A 17,213-nucleotide genomic window follows, 5' to 3' on the forward strand; every position below is an offset into this window, starting at 1 on the left:
AATCACTGGTATATATGAAATAGTTACTGGATGTGTATCAAAACTTTCAATTAAATGCACATATTCCCGTGAAATATAATTTCTGTCTGGCCTAACCCAGTTTCTGCACCTTTGGGAACAACATGCAAATTCTCTCCAAGCTCCTACTACTGAATTCACATCTTCTGTATCAAAATGTTTTCATACATTTCTTCAAATATCTTCCCTCTTTTGTTATATTTCTCTTCCAAGTCCCCCAGATCCATCCTCACTGTTGCAAATTAAATTCCAGATCCCCATCTAAAAGTAATATTCCCTGATGAAAAGCGGATCATTTCTCCCAGAATTGTTTTAAGCTCCATTATTAGCATTTTAGGTGGAATATAAATACAAGCCAGTGTAATCCTCCTCCCTTGCCAGTAGCCCCTTACTACTACAAATCTACCATCATCTTTTTTCCTCTTCTATCACTATTGGAGCTCCACTAGCAATTAATACAAGTACTCCCCTTTCCTTTGTCCCAGACATTCGGCTGAATAACCACCCTATCAAATTTACATGCGTTTCTCTCTCAAACTGCATCTCCTGCAGCATAGCTATTTACACTCTACATTTTTATGACAGTTCACTATTTTTTGTATATACCAGTGACACCATTCACATTCAATTATAATACAAGGAAAAAACTCTTACACTTGTTGAAGGTTTACCAGTGAAAAAGTGAAGCAAACTAAGAAAAAAACCTCTGGTACTCCACCACAGCAAAAATCCACCACGATAGAGTCCTGTGTCAAACAGCAAGCAAATTTAATGAAAAAAGTAAAAACAGCATTAAAAATTCCATAGTGGTAAAACAATAAGCGCTTTCGGCTATTTAGCCTTCTTCAGATAGTTATCTTTTGGTAGCAATGCTTAGTATTTATACTAAAAACTAACCAATGAGGTTTAAAATCAATTGACTTCTTAACCAATGTCAATTCATTCTTAGTCTTTATTAGAATATCCACTAATCTTTCTTTGCACTACTAAGTAGCCAATAGCTAGGATTTAAAATTGGCGCCAAAAATATGCTAATATACTATGTTGGCCCATCCTACTTCAGCTATATGCTAATATGCACTTCTCTGCCTAGTTTATTACTGGCTATAAGTGCCGAATGTATCATTCCAATAAATTTAGTTTACATAGCTTCCCTGTTTCCACTTTGCTGCCATGCAGTGGCCAAAGTGTAATACTAGCTTTTTAAAAGTATTTCAGCAGCATTTGTTTCCATTTTTTATTGCATGGCTTCCCAGTTTCCACTTTGTTGCCATCCAGTGGCCAAAGTGTAATACTAGCTTTTTAAAGATTATTCAAGAGCATTGGTTTTATTTTTCTTTATTTGTCACATATAAACTTACTATAATTAACTTCAACTAACAGGTCGCCTTTCTAGCATTTTTATATAAAATCTTCTTTTACAGTTATCTATTTCACCAGATATAGGAAACTATTCTTATCTACGACTACCAAACTATTAAAATATTACTGACCCAGCCAAAAGCATGGTCACTGTGTCAACTCTGCTTCCGTCAGCACAGAAATGCATAACTGCACATTACAATTTTATATCCTTTTGCTACATGAAATAGAGAGTCCATTATTCACTAAATAATCTCTAGATATATAAATATATGGAATGACGTCCCTATTCACTGCCTTGATAGAAAACAATGTCCAAATATACCTGATGTGGAACTATCACTATTATGAGGCGAGAACATGCACACATCCTTGGTAAAAAGCAATATTCAATCTACAGTACTTTCCATATCAGAATTAATGAATATTATACTTATTAATATGCTTGTTGTTTTGTATATAAACCTAACAAAATTAAAATATATACATTATTATTATGTCATATCAGCTAAAAGGAAAAAAATATAAATATAAGTTTGATCTAAATAAACATAAAATATAAAAGTCTAGTGATTCTGAGTGGTGACAGTATTCCTTCTAGTTTTTAATATAAGTTTCAATGGAACTATAGTGTTTAGTCCAGGGGGATGATTTGCCTTCAACAAGTGTAAGATAGTTTTTTCCTTGAATTGTTGTAGTTCTAATCTTACACTGTCCATGGCTGATATTCATTCAAATATAAAAGAAAAAAACAAGATGTATACAATATCTCGGCTAACAGGTGAATCACAGAATCCCCTGTTAAAGATAAATTTGAATCAAGAAACTACATCTTTGACAACAGTGCTTTCTGATGACTCTAGTTTTAGAAATATCTTATGTAATGTAGAAAATGCTGCTTTTCACCCAAAAAGACTACAATGGCAACGGTTTCATCTGAAAGCTTGTATAAATCATAAAATAATTCGAGGAATGCGGATCAAATGCTTGCCTTCATATGGCAATGCATACCCAGAACTATTGGCCAAATGGCAAGCAATTAACCTTGAGACCAGCCAAAGATTTATAGAATTATGAGTTTTTTTAAACCAGAAGATAAAAACTCATCCATTACTGTAGCTAAACAAGAAGAACTAGAGAAATTGGATTTAAGGAAGAACAAGTACATGAACTAGAACAATTACAATATAACCTCAATACTTACGATACTAAATTGAAACAACAAAAGATCAAAAAATTGGCACGTGACCACCGAGATTTTGCGAATGGTAACATTTTCGAATGGCCTAAAGAAGAAATCACCAATAGAGGAAGAAATACAACATCAATGAGAAAAAATGGAGATCACATAGAAAGAGCAAACATACAGCTAGAAGGCATGCATCCGACTACACAGAAAATGCCCACTACTAGTTCACAACGCTAATATGCTAATATTTCTACATCTCATGAAACATCATCTGAGAATACATCATTAAATCCAGAAGGCAAAACGAACTGTAAAACCACAGAAAACGGAAGCCAAAAAGTCTCGCAAGCCACCAAAAAACTTAACGCAAGTTTATTTTTAAAGTAAATTAGCGTTTTCGCTTCTCTACACCAAGAAGCTTCATCAGAGTAAACAAAATGCTCGGTAAGGCGCCAACACTTACGGAGCATTTAAATGAATACATGACACACATATTACATCACTTCCGAAGGAAGTGAAATCAACAATTTGTAATGAAATAAAGCACCAGTTTAGTAAACTAACAAACAGTGCATCTGAAAATTATCTAATTATATTCCAAAAACACACAAAAGGCTCTATCTCCTAAAAACGCTCCATTAATACATATGCATTTGTGTAATCTAAGAAATACATCAAATTATATCCATGTAAATATATATATTAAAAGTATTTCTACGTCCAAAATGTGTACTCCTACAATGAAATAAAAGTAAAAGTAAAAATAAAAATTGTAATTACATATGAGTATCCCATCCGTAATAAAAACTACCAAAATAACCAAACTATGTTTGAATTACTGAATTAATATCACACGCGCATTAAAAATATGAGATTAACTGTTTATAAATAGATATATGTATATATAAAAATATATCAGTAAAGGTAAATGTCAAAAAGTCAAACTACATAAATAAGTAGCTAAATACATGTACTAGTTAACTTCTGAGGTAAGCTTTGTATTTTAATACAGGAGAAATGTTACAACTCTCATTTAAACCTGGGGAATTGAAGGCATCTAACCTGAGTTGCCACTCCAATTCCCGGTTTTCCAACAATAGGGAAATAGGTCCACCCCGAATGGTAGGTATAAGGTTGTCAATACCCATAAATAAGAAACTATGCCCCGGATTTTTTATTACATGCTTGGCTAGGGCATTTTCAGTTTTCTTGTTTTTTTATCGCATAGCAGTGCTGGTAAATACGCTCTTAGTTTTCTGTCGGTTTTTCCGACATAAAAACTAGGGCAACAAACACAAAAAGCTATGTAAATAACTGACTTAGTTTCACAATTTATTTTAGGTTTAATATTGTATTTGGTCCCCCTAATACAAAATGTGTTACCGGTGCGGATGGTTTTGCACCAGTTACAAGACCCACAAGAAAAGGAACCGGTCATTCTACTAAACTGATTTTGTCCAGACTCCTTTTGTAATAATGCCTTAATGTTGGTTCCCCTCTTGTAAACAATTCTGGGTCTTTGGCCCAATCTCTCGACCAAAAAAAAATCTCTCGACCATTGATAGGTCATAATGACCCTACACCAACAACTACGCCTAGGGATGGAGTAGTACATACACCAGTAAACTGGCCTTTACCAGTTTTTATGAAACAGAACTGCAAAACCCAGAGAACTCTGAGCCAAGAGCGGAAGCGCAAGAAATTTATGAAATGAATGAGAATCCATCTAATCTAGTAGTAAATATTTCACAGACAGAACTAAGCCATGAAGCTTTGACCTTACTAGATAAGGGTCTGACCTTTATACCATCATTGACATCTGATTTGAATGAATTTATAAACAGAGACTTTTTTGTAGAAACATCTCGTTGAAATGCTTTTTTGGTCAAAATAACACCTACGAATCCTCTCTCAGAAAGCGAAGTACTTTTACTCCAGTAAATCCTCCATTGGTTGAGCTCTTTACAAGATTATGTGAAGATAAGATCTTTGAAACCAGGAACTCTACTAATAAAAAGAAATGTACATTTTATAACATGACAGCCAAAGAAAATGAAGCTTTAAGACAACTTAGACATTCAGATAATTTAGTTATAAAACCAGCGGATAAAGGACGATGCATAGTCATAATGGAAGCAGAGTGGTACAAGAGCAAAATGACAACAATGTTGAAAGACCAACACACATATAAAAAACTGAATAAGAAGGATGTTTCAACAAGAATCACTCTTTCGTAACATCTTATATGAACTTTTAAATGGAAAGACGTATTACTCAAGAACAATATGAATTTTTTTGATACACCTCATCCTTTATATCCTAGTATAAGCGGAATACCCAAAATTCATAAAGACTTATATGATCCTCCTTTACGACCCATTGTCTCTGGTAGAGAATGGATAACGGAACCGCTATCTATGTTTATAGAAAACGAGTTGAAAAAGGCATTACCGTTTGCAAAGACAGTTCTGAAAGACACTGGCCAATTTTTGAGTGATTTTTTTTCGAACAAACTAAACACTTAACAGTGTTTGAAAATCTTATATTGGTAACCATGGACATTAACCAGTTTGTTCACAGTTATTCCTAATGACTATGGTTTGCATGCTATTAATACTTTCCTAAGAAGACACAATATAGCAACAGATCCAATATGTGCTCTGCTTGAACTTGTTCTAGAAAACAACATCTTTATTTATGGAGATTGCTTCTATTTACAAACATGGGGAGTAGCCATGGGTACGCCATGTGCTAATAGTTATTCAAACTTGGTATTAGCAGAATGGGAGCAAGAAACCATCTTCTCAGAAAATAACATATGGCTCCCACATCAACTATACTATGGTTGTTTTGTTGATGATGCCTTTATTTTATGGCAAGGAAAGATGGAAGAGCTGAACAGCTACATCTATTACATCAATGGAAGTACCAATTTTCTTATATTCAAAGCAAGTTCATCATATCAAGAAATAGATTTTTTGGATGTAAAAGTCCATCTAGATTCTAAGGAAGGCATAAATACAAGCATCCATAGGAAAGACACCTGGAGAAACCATTATTTACATAAACAAAGTATGCACCCCGGACATATTTTTAAAAACATCTATGAAAATCAAGTCCTATGGGCATCTAGATTATGTAGTAAAGATGAGGAATTTATTGAAGAACAATGCCAAGTACGGAGATACCTTAAGAAAAGGTCCTACTCAGATAAAAATGTAAGACTCAAACAAAATTTTCAGGAAATAAAGAAAGGCAGAGGCCAACCTTATTTCTCCAAGAACACTTCCTCACAGCAAGCCACTATTTCCGATAACCATATTCCACAGTTAAATTGTCTGTTGACTTATAGTTCAGACAAACAAATATGTGATATAATAAGAAAACATTGGTCAATATTAACAATGGATGAGAAATTTAAACATATATTAGGAGATCAACCGAAATTTCAGTATAAAAACAAGAAAAATTTGAAAAGACTACTATGCAATAGAGATGGTACCACCACACAAAATATATATTCAGACAGAAGGGGCACTTTTAAATGTAGTAGATGCAAAGCTTGCCCTTCCATTGACAGTTCAAATGTCTGTCTCCACTTATGGAAATAAACAATATCACTTCAATGTATATGCTGATTGCACCACAGTACATCTAGTGTATTTGGCTACTTTCCGTCAATGCAATGCTTTTTACATAGGCAAGACAGAAGCTTAAAGATCGTATACTATGACACTTAAGAGATGTACGACAAAAGGAACCAAACAATGCACTAGCAGCGCATATAACACAACATCCGACTCATTCCTTTCTTTTTAAAGCAATTGAAACTGTTATCCAGACCAATAGAGGAGGAGATGTCCGTAATCGAACTGAACTACGTGAAATATCGTGGATAATTAACATGAGAGCAAATCGTCCCCCTGGACTAAACACTATAGTTTCACTGAAACCTATATTAAAAACTAGAAGGAATACTATCACCACTCAGAATCACTAGACTTATATTTTATGTTTGTTTATTTAGATCAAACCTATATTTATATTTTTTCCTTTTAGCTGATATTATGACATAATAATAATGTATATATTTTAATTTTGTTAGGTTTATCATATACAAAACAACAAGCATATTAATAAGTTTAATAAATATAATATTCATTAATTCTGATATGGAAAGTACTGTAGATTGAATATTGCTTTTTACCAAGGATGTGTGCATGTTCTCGCCTCATAATAGTGATGTTCCATAACAGGTATATTTGGACATTGTTTTCCATCAAGGCAGTGAACACAGACGTCATTCCATATATTTATATATCTAGAGATTATTTAGTGAATAATGGACTATTTCATGTAGTAAAAGGATATAAAATTGTAATGTGCAGTTATGCATTTCTGTGCTGACGGGAGCAGAGTTGACATAGTGACCATGCTTTTGGCTGCGTCAGTAATATTTTAATAGTTTGGTAGTCAGATAAGAATTGTTTCGTATATCTGGTGAAATAGATAACTGTAAAAGAAGATTTTATATAAAATGCTAGAAAGGCAACCTGTTGGCTGAAGTTAATTATAGTACGTTTATATATGACAAATAAAGAAAAATAAAACAAATGCTCTTGAATAATCTTTAATTAGAAGTTATGTACCTACCATAACGTTCCATGTTAGTTGTCTTCTCTCGCCTTCTTTCTTGCTGGATGGGTTCGGAGCCGATCCTCGGCTCCGACTCGGCACTTGCTAAGCTCGAGAGCTAATTTTACCAGCTCGAGGCAACCCTATATCCCATGATGCAAGGCGGAGACTACCCAGATCTCGTTTGGTAGCTAAAGAAATAGTAATATTTTCTTCCAACTGAAGAGGAGGAAGAAAAATAACAATACTAAATAACATCATAATCCTCTAGAAAGGATCAACCTAATCTAGTGACACGAAGTTGAACAGCTAGAAATGGGAATAACCTCTTAATAGAAGATGCATAATCTTCCCGGTCTGACCAGGCTAGGGGGATGGAGGGCGGGACTCAAGAAAGAAGGCGAGAGAAGACAACGAACATGGAACGTTATGGTAGGTACATAACTTCTAAATGTTAAGTTGTCAATCTCGCCTTCATTCTTGCTGGATGGGACCGCGTCCCTAGCACCTCTATCCTGGGTGGCTCAATGGAACAGACTCTTGAGAACGGTGGAACCAAAATTCACTCTGTCTCTGGAGGCCAAGTCTAATTTGTAATGTGAAACAAAGGTATGAGGAGAGGCCCATGTGGCTGCTGCACAAATAGTGTCTACTGGAAGTCTTGCTTGAAAAGCTGTAGATGTAGCTAGAGCTCTGGTAGAATGGGCTTTTGGCTTAGAAATCAACTCTTTGCCTCTGAGCTGACAAATGTAAGTGATCACAGAAGACAGCCATCTAGATAAAGTTACCTTGGAAACTGGAAGGCCTTTCCTGTTCTCTGCATAGGATAGAAACAGTTGATCAGATTTCCTAAAAAGTTTAGTTTTGTCCAGATAATATCGGAGCTGGCGGTGAACATCAAGACAATGTAACTTTTGTTCCGCTCTATCAGAATAATTCGGGAAAAATACTGGAAGATCAATGGATTGATTTAGGTTAGTCTGCAATGCCACTTTTGGTAAGAAAGAAGGATTAGTCCTTAGAGATACCCTATCTTTGTGGAATATTAAATAGGGAGGACGAATGCAGAGAGCATGAAGCTCAGATACTTTCCTGGCAGAAGTAATGGCGACTAGAAAGAGCGTCTTCCAAGAAAGAAATTTCAAAGAACAGGCAGCTGCAGGTTCGAAAGGGGGAAGAATCAAGGATGTTAAAATTAAATTTAGATCGCACTGTGGTGGGGGGGTCTCTAATTGGAGGTTTAAGTAAAAAGATACCTCGAAGGAATGCCTTGCAAAGTTTATGTGACATAATGTTGTGGTCCAAAAGGCCTATATGAAAATTTGAAATGGCTGCCAGTTGAACTTTCACTGTGGAAGAAGAGGATCCTGAATGAAAAATCTCAGCTAGGAAGTCCAATACCGAATGAATTGGAGCAGTATAGGGGTCTATGTTCCTAGCTTTTGCCCAGAAAGAGAAACGTCGCCATTTACTAGTGTAAATCTTTCTGGTAGAAGATTTAAGGGAAGCTACTATGATATCCCGGACAGGATTAGAAATCATAGGAAGCCTGGCTAAGGATGGAAGTGGAGCAACCAAAGCAGTGAGGTTGAGAGAAGGTATGGATTGGTGCAGTTGACCCGACTGGTGGGTCAGAAGATCTGGAACCGGGTCCAGATGCCATGGCTGTACCAAGAGATGATGTAGGAACGGAAACCATATCTGTCGAGGCAAATAAGGGGCAATGAGAATCAACTTGGCTCTCAAAGCGGTTGCTTTCTAAATTATCAGCGGAAAAGCTTAAAGAAGTCCCCGGGGCCAATCTTGGGTTAGAGCGTCTCTGGGGGGATGGCCTGGAAGGGGGAAGAGAGAGAAGAAGTCTGGGCATTTGCTGTTTTGAGGTGTAGCAAAAAGGTCGCAGCAAGGAAGGCCCCACTTCTGAAAAATCTCTTCCGTCACGGATTGTTTGAGAGACCACTCGTGAAGCATGAGAATAGCTCTGCTCAATCTGTCCGCTATGATGTTGGATTTCCCGGGGATATGCGTTGCTATCAGAAACCGTTGAGAAGAGATTGCCCATTGCCAAAGTCTGAGAGCCTCTTGACACAGTGGATAGGACTTGGTTCCGCCTTGTTTGTTGATATACCACACTACGGACATATTGTCCGTTTGGATTGCAATAGTTCCCAGGGGAAGAGAGTTGTTGAGGGCTTGCAACGTTAAAAGCACTGCTCTCATCTCCAGGACATTTATTATTGTCGAAAGGTTGCCAAGTGCCATGGACCATTCTGCCCTGATAATGCCCCCCCACCCACCCGATCAGGGAGGCGTCCGATGTAACCGTGGCAACCGGGACAAGAGGAACAAAAGGTCTGCCCTGATGGACTTGAGGGGATGATATCCACCAAGTCAGATGCCTTTTGCAAGTTGGAGTTACTATGATCTCATGACGCATGGGAAGTTGTTGAAAAGACCATTGGATGAATAGCATCCATTGTAGAAGACGCATGTAAAAGTGGGCAAGGGGAAGAAGTGTTATGGCGGCCGCCATAAGACCCAATACCTTCAGAGCAAATCTGGCCTGAATTTTGTTGCTGAGAAGAATCACCTGGATGTGTCTTTGAATGTCCAAGATCCTTTGGTCTGTTAACTTTGCTGAAAGTTGTACTGAGTCCAATTTTGCGCCTATAAAAGTAATAGATTGACAAGGCAGATTTTTCGAAATTTATAGAAATTCCTAGCCCTCTGCAAATGTGAATGGTGTAATCTATGGCTTGGAGAAGTTGATGCCTGGTGGTGGCAGTGAGGAGCCAGTCGTCTAGATATAGAAACACCTGGAATCCTAGACGTCTCAGGTGAGCCGTAACCACTGCCATACATTTGGTGAACACTCTGGGGGCTGTAGTGAGTCCAAAGGGCAGGGCTCTGAATTGGAAGTGACTGGTCCCCAGCCGAAAGCGGAGAAATCTTATGGAGCGTCTGTGAATTTTTATGTGATAGTACGCATCCTGAAGATCTATAGAGCACATCCAGTTGTCCTTGCCCAGAAAGGGTAGAATGGACTGAAGCGTGACCATCTGGAATCTTGATTTCTTTACACACTTGTTTAGTTTGCTCAGATCTAATATTGGTCTCCAGTCCCCTGTCTTTTTTGGAACTAAAAAGAACCTTGAGTAGATTCCGGATCCTATTTGGTCCGCTGGGACTGGCTGGATGGCTCTTTTTACTAGCAGTTTTGATATTTCTAGTACTGTTAATTCCCTTAGACCGGGTGGAACGTCTGGAAGGGTTCCCTTTTGCTGAATTGGGGTTTGAATAAAGGGAATTTTGTAACCCCTCGGATATAATCGACTGTACCCATTTGTCTTGAGAAAGGGAAAGCCAGGCTATTGGGTACAGCGATAATTTTCCCCCGACTGCCTCCGAAGGCGGACAATCGGGCAACATCTCAGGGATGCTGGAAGGCTTTGTCAGAAAGAGGCTCTCTGCTACCCTGATTCTGCGGACCCCCTCTGTCCCTAGGGCGGCGTCTATTATAGTTACCACCTCTGCCTCTGGGGGTAAACTGACTTCGTGCGTCAGGCGTGACTCCTTGAGATTTGCGGAACCACATTTTCCCTCCCTTCTGTCCTTTGGGGTAAGGTCTTGAAGGGGTGGAGAAACAGACTCCTACGGCAGAAAGCGTCTTGCCATCTTGTTCGCATCTAGTCAAAGTATCTTTCACTTGAGGTCCGAACAAGGTCGAACCATCAAAGGGGGAGTTTGTGAAGGACGCCTTGAAGGGGTCTGCAAAATTACAAAGCCGCATCCAGGACCGACGCCTTAAAGCCACTCCTGTGCCTGCGGCCCTACTCGCTCCATCGGCTGCATAAGAAATGAGCCGCATGGAGGAGTTAACAATGGAGTTAAGGATTCCTAGCTGTGAGCTAATCTTATCCGGAGACCCAGCAGCTGACGGATCCTGTAAAACTTCTCCCAACTCTTTAAGAAAGTACAGTTGTGTACACCTACCATAAATGTAGATGTTAGAGTGTCTTCACTGTTGCAGTCATAACTGTAGGGTGCTCCTGCCGGCAGGCAGCCCGAGGTCGGCCAGAATCCCAAAGTCTTGGTCCGGCGTCGGCTGCACCAGCAAGCACCCTGACGTCAGAACGCAGGGGTATAAAGCTGACAGCCGACGCCATCTTCTCCAGTCTTTCTTGCCCCAGATGTCAGAAGTCCCCCAAAATAACCAAAAAAGGTGTCCAAAAAGGAAACACAAATACACCACAAAAGAAGAGGGAGATAAGAGGGGATAGGTGGGAGGGAAGCACCAACTGCAACAGTGAAGACACTCGAACATCTACATTTATGGTAGGTGTATACAACTGGACTATGTTCTTCGTGTTTCACTGTTGCAGTCATAACTGTAGGGTGGAATCCCAAAGCTGTGAAGAGGGAGGAGGTTAAGTAGAAGAGGGGGCAGCCAGAAGGCCCTGCAAAACAGCAAAGGCAAAACCTGCCCTAGACTTAGAATACAAAGGGAGATTATAGTGCTTAGAAAAGGTATGCACTGAACTCCAAGTGGCAGCCTCCAAAATGTCCTTGGTAGGAACTCCTCTGAGAAAAGCTGCTGAAGTGGCAGCTGCTCTAGTAGAATGACTTCTAACAGTACTAGGAATCTGCTTCCCAAAGTGAGAATAACAAAACCTTATCCCATGGGCAATCCATTTGGAAACAGTTTGTTTAGAGATAGCCTTGCCTAGAGAACTGGAGGCATAAGAAATAAGCAACTGATCAGATTTTCTGAAATCTTTAGTTCTGTCCAGGTAGAATCGTAGCGGTCTGTGTACGTCCAATGAATGCAAAATCCTCTCCCCTTTGTTTTGAGGATTCGGAAAGAAAGTAGGAAGGTGTATAGTCTGATTTAAAGCCACTTTAGAAATCACCTTAGGCATAAATGTAGGATTAGTCCTCAAGGCAACTCTGTCTTGGTGGAAAATAAGGTATGGTTCCACAGCCATGAGAGCTTGTAACTCTGAGACCCTTCTGGCAGAAGTCAAAGCTAATAAAATAGCTGTTTTCCATGATAAGAACTTGATGTCCGAAGCAGCAGCAGGCTCAAAAGGAGTAAAGTAAGTTTTTCCAAAACATAATTAAGATCCCAAGCAGGAACAGGAGGAGTTCTAGGAGGTCTTAAATTCTTAGCCCCTCTCAAGAATTGTCCCACCAACTGGTGAGAGAAAATGGAGGGGGGATCAGTGTTGTAATGAGCCGAGATAGCAGAAGCATGGATTTTAATGGAAGAAAAGGAGAGGCCTTTAAGCAAAAGGTCAGAGAGGTAAAGTTAAATGGAAGAAATGTCAGGAAGAAGAGGATCAGAACCTCGATCCCGCATCCAAATACAAAATCTTTTCCATTTAGATGCATAAGATATTCTAGTGCTAGAGCGCCTAGCTTCTAAGAGAACATCCAAAACTTGCTTGGGTAAAGCAGAAGGAATCAAAGGGCCTTGTAGAGCCAAGCTGCCAGGCAAAGAGTCTTGATTTGAGAGTGTAGCATCTGACCCTGATGCTGGGACAGGAGAGAAGGAAACAGAGGCAGAATCCATGGAGGTTCCAAGAACAGGTGTCTTAAAGTTGGATACCAAAACTGTAGAGGCCAATTTGGAGCTATCAGAATGATAATCCTTGGTTTGTCCTGTTTTATTTTCAGTAGTAGCCGAGGCGGAAGAGGAGGGAAGGCGTATCCTGAAAGATTCCTCCAGCTGAAAGACAGGGCATCCACTTTCCAAGCTGTTTTGTGGAATGACCTGGTGTAAAAGAGAGGCAGCTGATGATTGAGATGGGATGCAAACAGATCTATCCGAGGACAACCCCAAACTGCCATAATCCTGCTGAATAAGTTGGGGTCTAGCATCCATTCGTGAGGATCCAAAAGATTTCTGCTTAGGCTGTCTGCTAAGAGATTCTGTTTTCCTGGAATGAACTGAGCTTGAAGATGCAGATTCAGATTCAGATTTAGAACTGTGTCCCATAAACTCATGGCTAATCTGCAAAGGGGGTATGAGTGAGAACCTCCCTGCTTGTTTATATACCACATGACTGTGGTATTGTCTGTGCGAATCAGAAGATGTCCTGGTTGCAAAAGATTCTGAAAGGCTAGAAGAGCATTTTGGACTGCCAACATTTCCTTCAAGTTGATGTGCCAGGGTAGATGCTTCTTTGTCCAATACCCCTGCTGGCAACTGTTTAGGTAATGAGCTCCCCAAGCATAATCTGAGGTGTCTGTGGTTATGATCTGAGCAGGAAGAGGTAGACGAAAGGGATTCCCTTTGTTTAAAGCACAAGCCCTGGACCACCAAAGGAACTCTTTTTGGAGGCAGGGAATTAGAGGTATCATTGTTTCAGGCTGTGGTAATGCTGAGACCAGACACTCTTTAGGTACCATTGAAGTTTTCTCATATGAAGCCTTGCATTTGGAATCAATAGGATGCAAGAAGCCATGTAGCCCAAGGCCTGCAGGAATTTCCTTGCAGTGAGCAGAGTTAAAATAGCCAAGGTCTTGAAAATTGATGCCAGCTGTACTTGTTTTTCTGGAGTAAGCAAGGCCCTTTGTAAGCTTGTGTTTAGAAGAGCCCCCAAAAAGATCATTTGTTGAGAGGGGATCAAATGTGACTGTGTTCACTGAAAATCCCAGTAGTAGGAGAAGACGCTGAATAAACTGCAGATGAAGTAAAAGATCTTTGCTGTCTGCCTGAATAAGGCAGTCGTCCAGGTAGGGGTAAATTTGAATTCCTTGGAGTCTGCAATAAGCTACTACTGGAGCCAGACACTTGGTAAAGACTCTGGGCGCAGTAGATAAGCCAAAGGGCAGTACAGAGAATTGAAAGTGTCTCGAGCCTGCCTTGAATCTGAGGTATTTTCTGTATTCTGTGATGGGAATGTGTATCTGAGGTATTTTCTGCATTCCTGTGATGGGAATGTGTAAATAGGCTTCCTTCAAGTCCAATGTCACCATCCAAGCATCCTGGGAGAGCATGGGGAGAAGTTGTTGCAGAGTAAGCATCTTGAATTTTGGAATCTCCAGGAAGGTATTTAACACCGAGAGGTCCAGAATAGGTCTCCACGAGTTTTGTTTTCTGGGAACCAGAAAAAGTCTGGAGTAAAAACCTTTTCCCATCTCTGGAAGTGGCACAGGTTCGATGGCTTTCATGACCAATAAGGCGTCCACTTGATTTAAGGCCTCTGACCATTGATGTTTTGGCAGATCCGGCCAACCCGAAGACCTTGGCAGAGTATGAAAGTGGAATTTGTAGCCTCTTAAAATCACGTCTAAAACCCATTTGTCCTGGGTAATAGGAGTCCAATTTTGGTAGAAGAGAGAAAGTTTTCCTCCGAGAGGGGCTTCCAGGCAAGGAGGACCTGTAGCCCAACTGAGAGAGTCATTGAGTCTGCTTCTTTTGAGATTGAGATCTGTCTTCTCCCCTTCTAGGTGAAGAAGCTGCCCATTGTCTGGACCTGTAAGAGGCCTGAGCCTGTCCTCGACCTCTGGAGCGTCTATATCTTCCCCTCTGAGGCCTGTCAGACGTGGGAAAGGACCAATTTTTGGAAGGCCAATTTCTAGAAAATCTAGGAGGCTGAACTTGCAAAAAATCTTTAACAGTCTGCATAGACTTTGCTTTCTCTTCCATCTTTTTAATATCCTCCTCAGCCTTGGACCCAAATAAATCATGCTGAACAGGAGCATCCAACAGTTAACCTGTTCAGGTAAATTCTGCTCACGAAGCCAAGCATGTCTCCTGATAACAGTACCAGAGGCTGCGGCCTTGCTAGAAGCTTCCAAAGCATCAAAACCACAATGTAAGCCAGGTTTGCTAACTTGTTCAGTAGCATGCAAACATCCTGTAATTTCCTGTCCTCTGCACAAGCAGGAAAGGTAGAGAGCCTTTGCTTTAGAACAGACAAAAGAAATTGCTGATACTTGAACATGTGAAACTGGCAATTTAAAGCTCTAATAGAAAGGGTAGCAGAATTGTAAACATTTTTGCCCCACTTTCCAAGGCACGGGAATCCTTTTCAGAAGGAATAGGATTTTTAGATGAAGTGGCCTTTGCCGCCCTAGAACCCTGAGAAATGGTTTCAGGATCAGCTGAAGGATTCTTAAATAAGAACTGATGGGAGTCAGGGACTCTGTAAAATCTATCAGGCTTAGAAGGGGCAGGCGGCAAAGAATCAGGATTAAGGTTAGCCTCAGAAAAGGTATCATCCACAATAAAGTACAGGAGGAATAGCCAGAGGTCTGTGCTGAGGGAGAAGGAGAAATTCCCCAAGTCTCTTCTTGGAAGCAGAATAATCCTGGCCTTCCCAATGAAAATGCTCCCTCATCTCATGTAAAGTTTCCCCAAAAGAGAAATCTTCAGGGGGGGAAGCAGAGGGAATAGAGTCCTCTGCATCAGAATCCTCATAAGGAGGAAAAGAATAATCCTGGTCAGAGGAAGAGACAGAAAACACAGAAGCCTGATCAGAAGAATCATAAGGAATATCCTGTCTAGGCCTTTTTTCAGGAGGGGGATGAGAACCCCTAATCATTGTAAGTAAGTGTTCAGCCATCCGAAGTAATTGCTTCTGGGACTTGGGAGCTGTATCCGAGGCAGCTTGTGAAGAAACCCTTGGTTTAACAGGAGTCTTTGACTTTGCCTTTGTCTTTGTAGAAATAGTAATATTAGAAGGCCTGAAAACCCCCTCAGAAGCCGGTACCTGCACAGCGGTTCCGGACCCATCTGAAGGAGCGACGTCCGAAGGTCCTGCAGCAGATAAAATACTGGGCCTAGAAGGGCTCCCCATGGGAGTCCATGTTGGCCATCGGTTCTGAAGTGGCGGACGCCAGGGGCTGCAAAAGCGCCTCACTGACGACCGCCGAACCCGAAGCTGGCTCCGGCTGCAAAATATCATGTTTGGACCTCGGAGGCCTATCCTTATCCTTGCGTTTCTTCTGAATTCCGGTTGTCGGTAAAGTATCCAACGACATCCTATAATTAAATAGGATACCGAAATGATTCAAGGCCCAATCGTACCTACGCTTGATAGTGCGAGAATTAAACCTGGCACAGAACCGACAGCAAGAAACGTCATGGTCAGGGCCTAAGCAAGGTAGACAGTAAGAGTGGAAATCTTTATGAGGTATTTGTTTCCCACACGAAATACAATTATTAACTTTTTCCTGACATCGGAGGAGCAAGAAAAAAGTTTCCCCAACGGGGTACTTAGCTTGAGAAGAGAAGTAGAAAACTTCGGACCGACGACAATCAAAGCACGTCGTCTGAAAAACGCCAACCAACGACTTGCGAGCTGCTTTCCACCGCACGGCAATAAGACTGGAGAAGATGGCGTCGGCTGTCAGCTTTATACCCCTGCGTTCTGACGTCAGGGTGTTCGCTGGTGCAGCCGACGCCGGACACAGACTTTGGGATTCTGGCCGACCTTAGACTGCCTGCCGGCAGAAGCACCCTACAGTTATGACTGCAACAGTGAAACACGAAGAACATCATCTCTTTGAAGGCAGGTGAAGTGGCACAAGTAGTTCAGTGATCTCATGGCAAAAGTCGCTGAAGAAAAAATCCGCTTGCCGTACCTGTCCATAGTCCTAGAATCCTTGTTAGGAGGATGGACAGGTACTGAAGGATCAGCTAGTTCCTTCTTGGTGGCAGCAGCCACCACCATGGCATCAACTGGGACACCCTTTGTTAAATATTGTCTATCTGGTGGGGCCATAATGAATTTTGAAGGCCTCCTAGGGATAGGTTCCACCGAATCCGGAGCCATCCACGCCTTCCGAGCCACTACCTCCATAACAGGGTCGAAAGGAGGAGACACCCAGGAGGTGGAGGGTCGAGATCCGAACGCCTCCAGGTATACTGACTCGTCCTCGGAAGGATTAAGGGAGGGCCAGTTCCCCCTCTGCTTAAGGAGTTAAAGGATGTCTGAGAATGAGACATCCTCAGAGGAGGACCTCGGGGATCCCTCCGACTCATCCAGGTCAGAATCAGATG

The sequence above is a fragment of the Protopterus annectens genome, chromosome 12.part0, assembly GCF_019279795.1.
Source record: "Protopterus annectens isolate FY-2018-M chromosome 12.part0, PAN1.0, whole genome shotgun sequence".
Lineage (NCBI taxonomy): Eukaryota > Metazoa > Chordata > Ceratodontiformes > Protopteridae > Protopterus > Protopterus annectens.